Raw genomic sequence first — 10,366 nt, 5'->3', positions numbered from 1 at the left:
GAAGCCTGGGCGGGTGCGCAGCTGGGGGAGTCAGTCCTTTGACTTGCCTCTGGGGGGCCCCCAAGGCAGTGGGCCCCCAGACAACTGTCTCCCCTTGCCCTATTATAGTTACTCCCCTGGGTAAGGGCCTGTGTGCTTCATTGAGGGCCTGTGTGAGAAGCTACTGCTCTCTGCTCCTCCCCCGGCTGCCAGAAATTATTCATGCACATCTGTAGGTGATAATTTTTACCTTTCCTGGAGGTCTCAGAGTACGCTTGGGAGAACCTCAACCATATCCCCTGTATCAACAAGAACTCCCTAAATAGTCCTGGAAACAATGAGCACAGCCTCCCCGTCTCCAGAAGTCCTGCTCCTGTGGGTACTTTTAGTCACATTAGCCCTACCCCCAGGTGCCGTGCCACAATGTCCAGGCCCATCCCAGAGTCAAACATAAGCCCAACACCCTCAAAAGATGTGGCAACACATTGCTAGACGTCAAGGCCCTCTTGGGTCTGGGCTTGTTGGGCCCTGCTGCCAGTGCCAACAGCCCCAAAGGAGCACCAGAAAAGAAAGGGGCTCCCACTGCTGTTGAAGTCAGTTTGGGGATGGGTGAATCTGCAGCGCGGAATGGCGGAGCCCCGATAGTTTTTCAAACAGGGTTTCAGTTTCAAACAGGGTCCCTCAGGGGTCCAGATATTTCATCTTCCTCTCTTATGCCAGATAGCCAGCCCCACTCCAAGAGTGGGAGCGTCCACAAATAACACAAGACCAGAGAGCTGGACTTGTGGTAGCAAGTATGAATTGTCCCATGGCGGCCGCACGCTCCTATGGAGGCCCAAAAGGGCCGAAAATGTTCATTTTCCCAGCCACAGTGGGCTGCGGCGGTGATGAAGAAGGCCAGCTGAGGGAGAGGGAACCCACGTGGACAACCCCCCCTCCCGTGGCCTCAGCAAGCCCCCCAAAGGGGCTAAAGATACTTAGAAAATAATTTAATTTTAAAAACAAACAAACAATTCACGGACCCAGCGGTCCGGTTCTGGTCCAATGGAACCAGGAGTGTGTGTGGCTCAGTTCAACCCCGAACCCCCGGACCAGACCCCCGGACCCCCGGACCGGACCCCCGGACCGGTCCGCCGGACTTCCGGACCGGTCCACACACCCCTAAAAGATTCCTGCCTGCAACCTTGGAGAAGCCACTGCCAGTCTATGCAGACAATTCCAAGTTAGATAGACCAATGGTCTGACTTAGTCTATGGCAGCTTCCTATGTTCCTATGTTCCTAACATATTGGATGGTCCAGTCTTATGATGCATCATGCCACTCTCAAAGATGAAATGTTTACAATGTTCAAAATGTTTCCACTAGTTGTTTGTTTTTTACTTTGTAGGAAGGGCGGGGAGGAGAGGCTAGGTTTCTGCAGGCCATCGTGACATATAACAGGAGCTTATCAACCAAAAAGTGTTGGAGACTCACTGAGGTCATTCTCACCTCAGCCTTCCCCCACAGATATGCAGTGGCCATCTTGGTATCTGCTCCTCTGTGCGACCACATGAGTGGTGGCACAGTGGAGGCCAGACCTGGGATCAGGAGGAGGAAGTCCTCCCACATCCCAGTTACACAATCCATGCCAGCAGCGCAGCAACTGCTCTCAGTAGAGCAGCCACTGTGCTTAGTGCAGGCACTCCTTCCCTCAGCTCGCTGCCCAAAATGGAAGAGGGTTGGGGGGGGGAACCATCTGCTTGGTGGTGATAGCATGGACAATGGCCTGCCAAGGTAGAACGACCTATGGATCATTCTACCTCAATAAAATGCTGGATAGAACAACTGGGCTACCCTCGACTGGAACAGCGGGGAGCAGAGGCCTCCCAATATTCCAGACAACACGTGCTGGCTGGGGTAACCCAGGCATCTTGGGTTGTGAGAATGTCCTCGCTGTCTTGTATCAAAGGGACCAACAAAGGTTACACAATCCATTTCTTGAATAGAAAACTTGCTTATCATACTGAACAATGTTGTTTATTTATGTGTTTGTTTGTTTGTTTGTTTTTATTTGATTTGTATTCCGCATCTTCCAAAATGGCTCAGGGCGGTTAACACAGCACTAAAACAGTAAAGAGCTAAAACAAATTAAAAAAACAATATAACAATTAACAATTTAAAAACATTTTAAAACAACAATTAAACAATTACAGTAATTAAAAACCCCGAAATCAGGTTTTGAATTTTAAAATAAACCAGATATTAAAAGCCCCACAATTTAGGAAGCTGAGAAAGCTTGGGTGAAAAGAAGAGTTTTCAGGTGTTTTTTGAAAATTGGCAGAGATGGGGAGGATCGTATCTCAGCAGGGAGTGCATTCCACAATCTCGTGGCAGCAACCGAGAAGTCCCGTCTCTGTGTAGCCACCAAACGTGTTGGCGGTAATTGGAGATGGACCTCCTCAGATGACCTCAATGGGCGGTGAGGCTCATAACGAAGAAGACGCTTTCTTACAGTAGGTACCCAGGGCCTAAGCCATTTAGGGCTTTGTAAGTTATAACTAGCACTTTGTATTTTGTCCGGAAACCTATTGGCAGCCAGTGTAACTCCATCAGTAAAGGAGTAACATGGTCTCTCCGAGATGACCCAGAGACCAACCTGGCTGCCGCATTCTGAACCAACTGAAGTTTCCAGACTATGTACAAAGGCAGCCCCACGTAGAGCACATTACAAAAGTCAAGTCTGGAGGTTATTATTATTATTTTTTACATTTCTATCCCGCTCTTCCTCCAAGGAGCCCAGAGCGGTGTACTACATACTTGAGTTTTTCTTTCACAACAACCCTGTGAAGTAGGCTAGGCTGAGAGAGAAGTGACTGGCTCAGAGTCACCCAGCTAGTATCATGGCTGAATGGGGATTTGAACTCGGGTCTCCCTGGTCCTAGTCCAGCACTCTAACCACTACACCACGCTGGCTCTAAACACCATGCTGGCTCTAAGTTAAGTCTCTAGGTTACCAGCAGATGTACCACAGTTTTGAGGTCATTGATCCCGAGAAGTGGGCACAGCTGGCGTATCAGCTGGAGCTGATAGAAAGCACCCCTGGCCAAGTTATGATTAACTTGGACTCTGGGGTTTCATTGCACCCCAAGACGTACATAGGTGGACTTGGGGTTTGTGCAGCTGATAGTGCAAAGAGTGCCAGAGTGGTGGAGGAGATACTGGCAGAGATGGATATGTGTGTAAGGAAGCAGGTAAGGAAGGCAAGTGAAGGAGACTGCTGGAGCACTGGAGCTATTAACTGATTTTGAATTGACACAAGAGGATTGGAATAGGGTTTAAATCTGCTCATTGTTGCTTACGGTTTTTGAAGACAGACAGATCTAAAGCAACAGGTAATTCGTTATACTGATGTATTGTTCACTTTCCCCCTCTAAATTAGAACACACACATACTGCAGACCTCGACAGGCTTGAGATAAAATATACACAATATGGGTGGCATGACCCATTTTCAGGCATTCATCTCTATACAATGAATATATGGGGTCAAGTGGAAATTCCACATCCAACCTCCATACATGCATACATTCCACAGATGCATTCATCACAATGAATGTGGAATGTAGGTGACATTTACAGCTCTCCTTACTCTGGAATTATGTTACTCAGGAGCAAAGTTTCCTTACTGTTGGAGATGCAGCTCCTGATGGCATTGACTCTTAGCAGCAGCAACCCTATTGACCACTAGGGGCATAAGGGTAGAGATAGCCAGTAAGGTCATTCCCTCTCTGACCATTCTTTCTCTGCTCTGATTGCTACTAACCCAACAGGATCAAAATACTAAAAAAAGTGTTATTACAAAGAGGAGAGGAGAGCTGGTCTTGTGGTAGCAAGCATGACTTGTCCCCATAGCTAAGCAGGGTCTGCCCTGGTTGCATATGAATGGGAGACTTGATGTATGAGCACTGCAAGATATTCCCCTCAGGGGATGAAGCCACTCTGGGAAGAGCAGAAGGTTTCAAGTTCCCTCCCTGGCATCTCCAAGATAGGGCTGAGAGAGATTCCTGCCTGCAACCTTGGAGAAGCCGCTGCCAGTCTGTGAAGACAATACTGAGCTAGATAGACCAATGGTCTGACTCAGTATATGGCAGTTTCCTATGTTCCCCTTTGTTACTGATAGTCTCAGGTTTCATTCTCTCACCTGGAGAGAGAGACTTCCTTCTTCTCCCTTTTCTCTTCCTTTATGTAGCTAGCAGCAAGGCATGTAGGCCTTATATATCTCCCTGATAGATTTCCCAAATAAACTACTTTATTTAGAACTTTAACTCCATATTTCCAGACAATATTAATGAGCAGTTACCTTACCTGTCCACTTCCACTGCATCAAGGGTAGATAAAGAAATCTTCCCTCCAAACACACTAACACTTACTCCATATGGCACCTGGTATATGTCACCCAACTTCTGCAAGGAACACACCCCATGGACAATTATACACACAGAGGCTCCATATAAAGCTTTGTTGAAAAGCAGGCCTAAACAGCCCGAAGAAGACCGTGTGAGGGGGAACCTTTGGAGGCTCCTATGCAGCCGTGACAGTGCCCCCTGGAGGCACACTATCTATCTATCTATCTATCTATCTATCTATCTATCTATCTATCCATCCATCCATCTATCCATCCATCCATCCATCCATCCAACTATTCAAACCCTGAACCGGCTGCGAGCCACACATATACATATACATATACATATACATATACATATACATATACATATACATATACATATACATATACACAGTATATGGGGAGAGTCAGAACTACTTCAACCTTTTCAGGTGTTCATTATACACAAACTCCTGGGCTTTTGTTTCCAAGACATCTGGAAAAGCCAATGGGCTTTTGTTTCCAAGACATCTGGTACTAAAATCTTAGTGCCCATGAGTATGTGCAGAGTGCCTACAAGGAATGAAGTTTTGGTTTTGAAAAAGGGTTCTAAGACCACTGTGCCTCAGCACTTCCCAGATAGAAGAAATGATTTTGTTTGTTTTTAAATGTAGCTACCCTGAGGCCAGAATGTTTTGTGCTCCTGAAAAGACACAGTTGAAAAACAGAACCACACCAACAGCTCAGGCTTGTAAATTACTTATGCGATCTGCATTTCATGGCCTCCAAGTGGTCAGGCAGAGAACTTTGGGAAATTGGAAGAGAGGTGATTCATTTTTCTTTTAGGCTGCTAATGTGCCCCAAATAGGTAAACATGGACAGGCAGGTGTGTGCATTTTTGTGGGCTAAGTAGCTTTTGAAAGGCTAGTTTAGAAGGATGACTTAGCCACATGCCAGTATTACTCCTTGTTGGAGACTCTTTGCAACACAGGTCACGTTAGGTAACTGGGAGCAACGTGCCTGAGCACCTATGCGCATGCATGAAAAGTGGCAGGAAGATTATTAGGACATTTGTGTTTGCCTTCACAGGTTACATATTGCACACCATAACCTACAATGTAAGCAATTAGATTTTTTTTTATTTTTATTTTTTGGCTTTCATTGTCCAGTTCTAGCTCCAAAAGAAAAAAGAGGCAGAGGCACTACTGAAGAAACAAGAAGGAGAACAACCTCACAGAAGCCTCACAGGTGCATTTATTTCTATCCAATGCATTTTGGGAATTAAAAGCCCTTTTTAAGGGCACTTTCTGAGTTTGAGCAGCAGGGTTGTGGAAGGAAGGCTAAAACCATGCTTTGTGGCTCTGTTGCTATTACTCTGGTCTAGATTAGGACATTCTCAGGGGTGGATCCCTGTCCCCGAAGGGCTCACAATCTAAAAAGAAACATAAAATAAAAATACTAGATAATATACTAGACACTGACCCAGTGAATACCAAAAAATTAGTACATCAATGTCTAAATGCTATGGAGCTCCAGAACGAGTCATCTTGTTTGCCAGTAGGGATTGGCCCAGACCGGTCCGGACCTTGGTGGTTCGGTTCGGGGGTGGGGGTAGCTTTAAGAGCGGCGGGAGGGTTTACTTACCCCTCCTGCCACTTTCCCGCTGTGGCGCCGTAATCTTCAAAGTAATTGGGGCGGCAGGATACCTCCCTGCTGCGCCTTCCCCGCCGCTGGTCTGCAAACCTCCCAGAAGTGCTTTGCGCGCGCAGGCGCGCGCACGTCAGAGACGTGAAGCGTGCGCACGACCAAGATTACGGCGCCACAGCGGGAAAGCGGCGGGAGGGGTAAGTAAACCCCCCTGCCGCTCTTAAAGCTACCCCCACCCCAGTGCCGGACCGCAGTGTGGCGATTCCGTGCACACCCCTATTTGCCAGCATTTTACAATCAGTTTAAGGCCAGGGTGGGTTTCTTTCCAGCTTCATATTTGTCTGCCATAGCTGTCAGAAAGTTTCACTGGGCTTTTTCAAGAGCACATTTTAAAGCCTTTCCTTCAGCTATATTAACAAGGAGATTTCAACATCTACTCCTGGAGGCTTGCTTGTGCCCTTGTGGTTCGGGCAAACCTGAATCAATCGCTCATATTTTATTGCTCTGTAGATTCTATAGTAATATTAGATATCATTTGATTTTGCCACTTCTTTCTAGGTTTCAAAGTCAATCGGATGATTTGCTGGTGAAGTTTTTACTCGAAGATAATGCACTCTGCATCTCTCATGTTGTAGCAAAATTTTGTTACATTGCAATTAGAATTCATAGTTCATTGATTGATGCTGAAGGTAATGGTTGAGTTAATGCTGAATGCTGAAATAACGTTTATTGTTTGTGGTGGTGTTTTATTTTGGCCATTGGCTGTAAATAAAGTATCTATCTATCTATCCTCCCAACAACCCTGTGAGATAGGTTAGGCTGAGAGATATGTGACTGACCCAGAGTCACCCTGTGAGTTTTATGGCTGAATGGAGATTTGAACTCAGGTCTCCCTGGTCCTGATCCAATACTCAAACTACTACACCACACTGACACTTGAAAGGCGACCTCTGAAGGCAGCTCTTTTAAAATGTTCTCCATTTAATTTATTTATTATCGTCATCACCATCCTCAACTCCTTGTGGTTTACAGGAAGCTGTCTGCAGCTGTTTCACCTGGCTCTTTTTAGATTAGGGAACGCTTGGCCCCGTTGTTCTCTTTCCGGAGTTTCAAAAGAGGGTCTGTTGATTTTTGATGAGAGCAAAGCAGGAAGGCACTTCCATTTTTAGTGTCTTTCCTCGATATCAATCGGTTCTTGTACCAACCACAGAGTGATAGCGAGGAAGGAGCCAGATGTCAAATGCAGATGACATGTTGAGTTCTGCCTGACTAACGTGAAGCTTGATTTGGGCACAAACCCTTTGTGACATCCCTATGCTCACTCTGATATATTTCCGAGTGGGTCTACTGTCTAATTTGATGCATGGGGGGGGGGAGAGATTCTCTTGCTAACAGGGCCAAAGATTAGCTGAAAATAAGTGACAAGATGATGATATGATATTTAGTGCTTTCTCAAAGTCTCAGCACTTGAAATGCTGAGAGCCTCTGCTTTCATTTTTAAAAAATCTCTAAAGCTCTTATCTGAAAAGCCCTCCATAAAGGTTGAAGAATTACTTTCAAGTAAGCATCAGGTTGTCAACTTTATTTTTCTGGCAGGACTCCTGTGCCTTTAACAGCTGCATAATGGCTTTGAAACTGGCAATTGCCTGGCATGGTGAGGGGATGAGGTACACTCTAGCTGCTTGTGGCCTGTGATGTATTTGGTAAAGGCACAAGAACCCTGCCAAAAGAAAGCCTGCAATTGTAGTTGTGGTTTCATCAATCCCAGTTATTTGAATTGTCTCTTCCATTCTAGAATGATTTACTAATGTCTAGACATCCCAGAATAATAAATATTGCTGCACTGCACACTCCCAAGTTCTTTTTTCAACGAGAAATGGAGAAACTTAAATATTACCAGCACTAGGTTTGGCCTGCAGCCTGCCAGCACCTGAGGTGGCTTGGTAAGCCACTGCCCCATACCCATGTTTGAGGCATCTGGTGTGCCATAGAAATTTTTTCCTCCCCTGACCACAACAATCCTCCCCCTCTTTCCCCGTCAGAGCCCATTTCCTGTGACACCTAAAACAGTTTTTCACTGGTCTGCTTGTAGGGGAGAATCTGATTCAACCCATTATTTAACAGAGAAATCCAGTCTGATGAGCTCATAGAGGAGATAGATTGCTTAAGGTCTAAAACAAGTAACGGTTTATTTAAGAAGTTACAGACTTAGACAGAAAAGCCTGCACGCTGTACTAGCTTTGCTTCCTCATGGTGGAAGGAAGATGAAAGAACAGAGAGAACAAAGAAGATGGGAGTGTCCTAAGAGTTTCAGTCTACCAATCACAAGAGACTTAGAGCAGAGATACAAGAGCAAAGAAAGAACATGTGGGAGTCCTATACACTCTCTGCTTTAACTCCTAATGTTCCCAATGGTCAATGGGAATTGTTGAGTTTGAGAGCTGATGCCTATAGCGTCATATCTCCAGCACACTAACTGCCTTTTCAAAAGGCAGAGGGAGGGGAACTGAGCAACAGGAAGTGTGGACTCACACTTCCTGCTGTTCTATTCCCTGCTGTTTGAAAAAGTGGGGAGATAAATAGCGGCAGGATAGGTATGCTGTAGGGGTATTGTTATTATTACTTATCTATTTGTGTTGCCTTACTGTGACACTGTCTGGGAACTTTAAAACATGAGTTTGAGACTGTTACTCATCAGGCTTGAAGTACTTGACTAGAGCATGGGATTTTCTTCATCTCTGAAAGACTGATATATTGTTGCTGACAGGGGCAGAGCTACTATTGTGCGAACATGTTCAAAGAACACGGGCCGCCAATGGTAGGGGCCACCGAAGCCTGCAGGTGGGGGTTGGCTCAGGCTCCATAAGAGCCCTGAGTGAACTCTCCCTGCCCACCACTTTGGATCCGGTGAACCCCGAGCCACCTGTGCCCTGTCATTTCAGGCAGCGTTTGCTGCCTGAAAGCTTCTAGTTCCCTTTCAATGGAAGGAGAGAAAGGGAAATAGAGGCTTGCAGGCAGCAAACGCTGCCTGAAATAAAAGGGTAGAGCTGCCGGAGCCCGGGCAGTGGGTGGGAGGAGTTCCCTCGGGGCTCTCATGGAGCCCGAGCCATGCCCCGTGTGTGTGACATCACGTACCTGGGACATCTTTTGAGAGGCTACCGGGCAGGGCTGGACCCAGGCTGCCATTTGGCTGTCTCTGCACCTGGATGCTGATCAGACCTGACCCACCAATGAGTCAGATAAGAACATAAGAAGACCCTTGCTGGATCAGGCTCAAGAATCCTGTTTCCCACAGTGGCCCACCAGATGTCAATAAGAAGTCCAGAAGCAGTAGCTGAAGGTGTGTCTCTTCTAGTGGTGTGCACAGAACCACGGAGGTGCGGTCCGGCACTGAGGGGGGGTCGAACTTTAAGGGTGGGGGGGTAGTACTTAGTGTTCCTCCCTGCCGCCCCTGCCCCCATCATTGCCCGGAAGTAGTGTAACTAGCAGCATGCATGTGCCCGTTGCGGCACGCGTGCGCCACAATGAGCATATGCGTGCTGCTAGTTACACTACTTCTGGGCAACGACGGGGGCAGGGGGGGCCGGGAGGAACGCTGCCGCCCCCAAAACTTCACTACTAAATACCGCGCCGGAGGGGGAAGAGCGGCGGGAGGGGTAAGTACTACCCCCCGGCCCTTAAAGTTCGACCCCCCCAGTGCCGGACCGCTGGACCGGCCCGGTTCCGAACCAGTTCGGAGGCCTCCAACATGGCCTCCGGACTGGTTTGTGCACATCCCTAGTCTCTTCTCCTGCAGGGAAGCAACAACAGTAATCCAGTGAGCCTCATGGTTAAGTGGGGATTTGAACCTGGATTCTAGTTTGACACATTCACTACTACACCACACTGGCTTTCATCTTCAGTTAGTCCAGATCACAAGCACGTGTTAGTAAATGAATGTAAATGTAAATGACTGAAAGTGAATTCTTATTTATTTATTTATTTATTTATTTATTTATTTATTTATTATTAAAACTTTTATAGCGCCCTTCCAAAAGGTTCAGGGCAGTTTACATTAAAACACCATTAAAATCAGTTTATAATTAAAACAAAAATAATAAAGCATAAAAACAATAATTAACAATTAAAAACATCGTAAAACGACAATTAAATAATCAGAAGAATTTAAAAACAAGTTTTTAAAAGTTGAGAAAGTCTAGTTGAAGACATGTGTTTTCAGGTGTTTTTTGAAAATTGCCAGAGATGGGGAGGATTGTATCTCAGCAGGGAGCGCATTCCACAATCTCGGGGCAGCAGCCGAGAAGGCCTGTCTCTGTGTAGCCACCAAACGAGTTGGCGGCAACTGGAGACGGACCTCCTCAAGTGACCTCAATGG

The 10,366-nt window shown here is 46.4% G+C and overlaps 1 long non-coding RNA gene across 1 annotated transcript; it reads left to right on the top strand.

Moving 5' to 3' along the window:
* The first annotated feature begins 3,616 nt into the window (after nt 1-3,616).
* LOC128329144 (uncharacterized) lies at nt 3,617-6,623 on the top strand. Its single transcript, XR_008309535.1, has 3 exons — nt 3,617-3,728; nt 5,514-5,592; nt 6,550-6,623. It is a non-coding gene; the product is annotated as an uncharacterized LOC128329144 (long non-coding RNA).
* Nucleotides 6,624-10,366: the final 3,743 nt, after the last annotated feature.

The sequence above is a fragment of the Hemicordylus capensis genome, chromosome 6 (genome assembly GCF_027244095.1).
Source record: "Hemicordylus capensis ecotype Gifberg chromosome 6, rHemCap1.1.pri, whole genome shotgun sequence".
NCBI lineage: Eukaryota > Metazoa > Chordata > Lepidosauria > Squamata > Cordylidae > Hemicordylus > Hemicordylus capensis.
The sequence above is the reverse complement of the archived record's forward strand: the minus strand, read 5'-3'. Positions and strand labels throughout refer to the sequence as shown.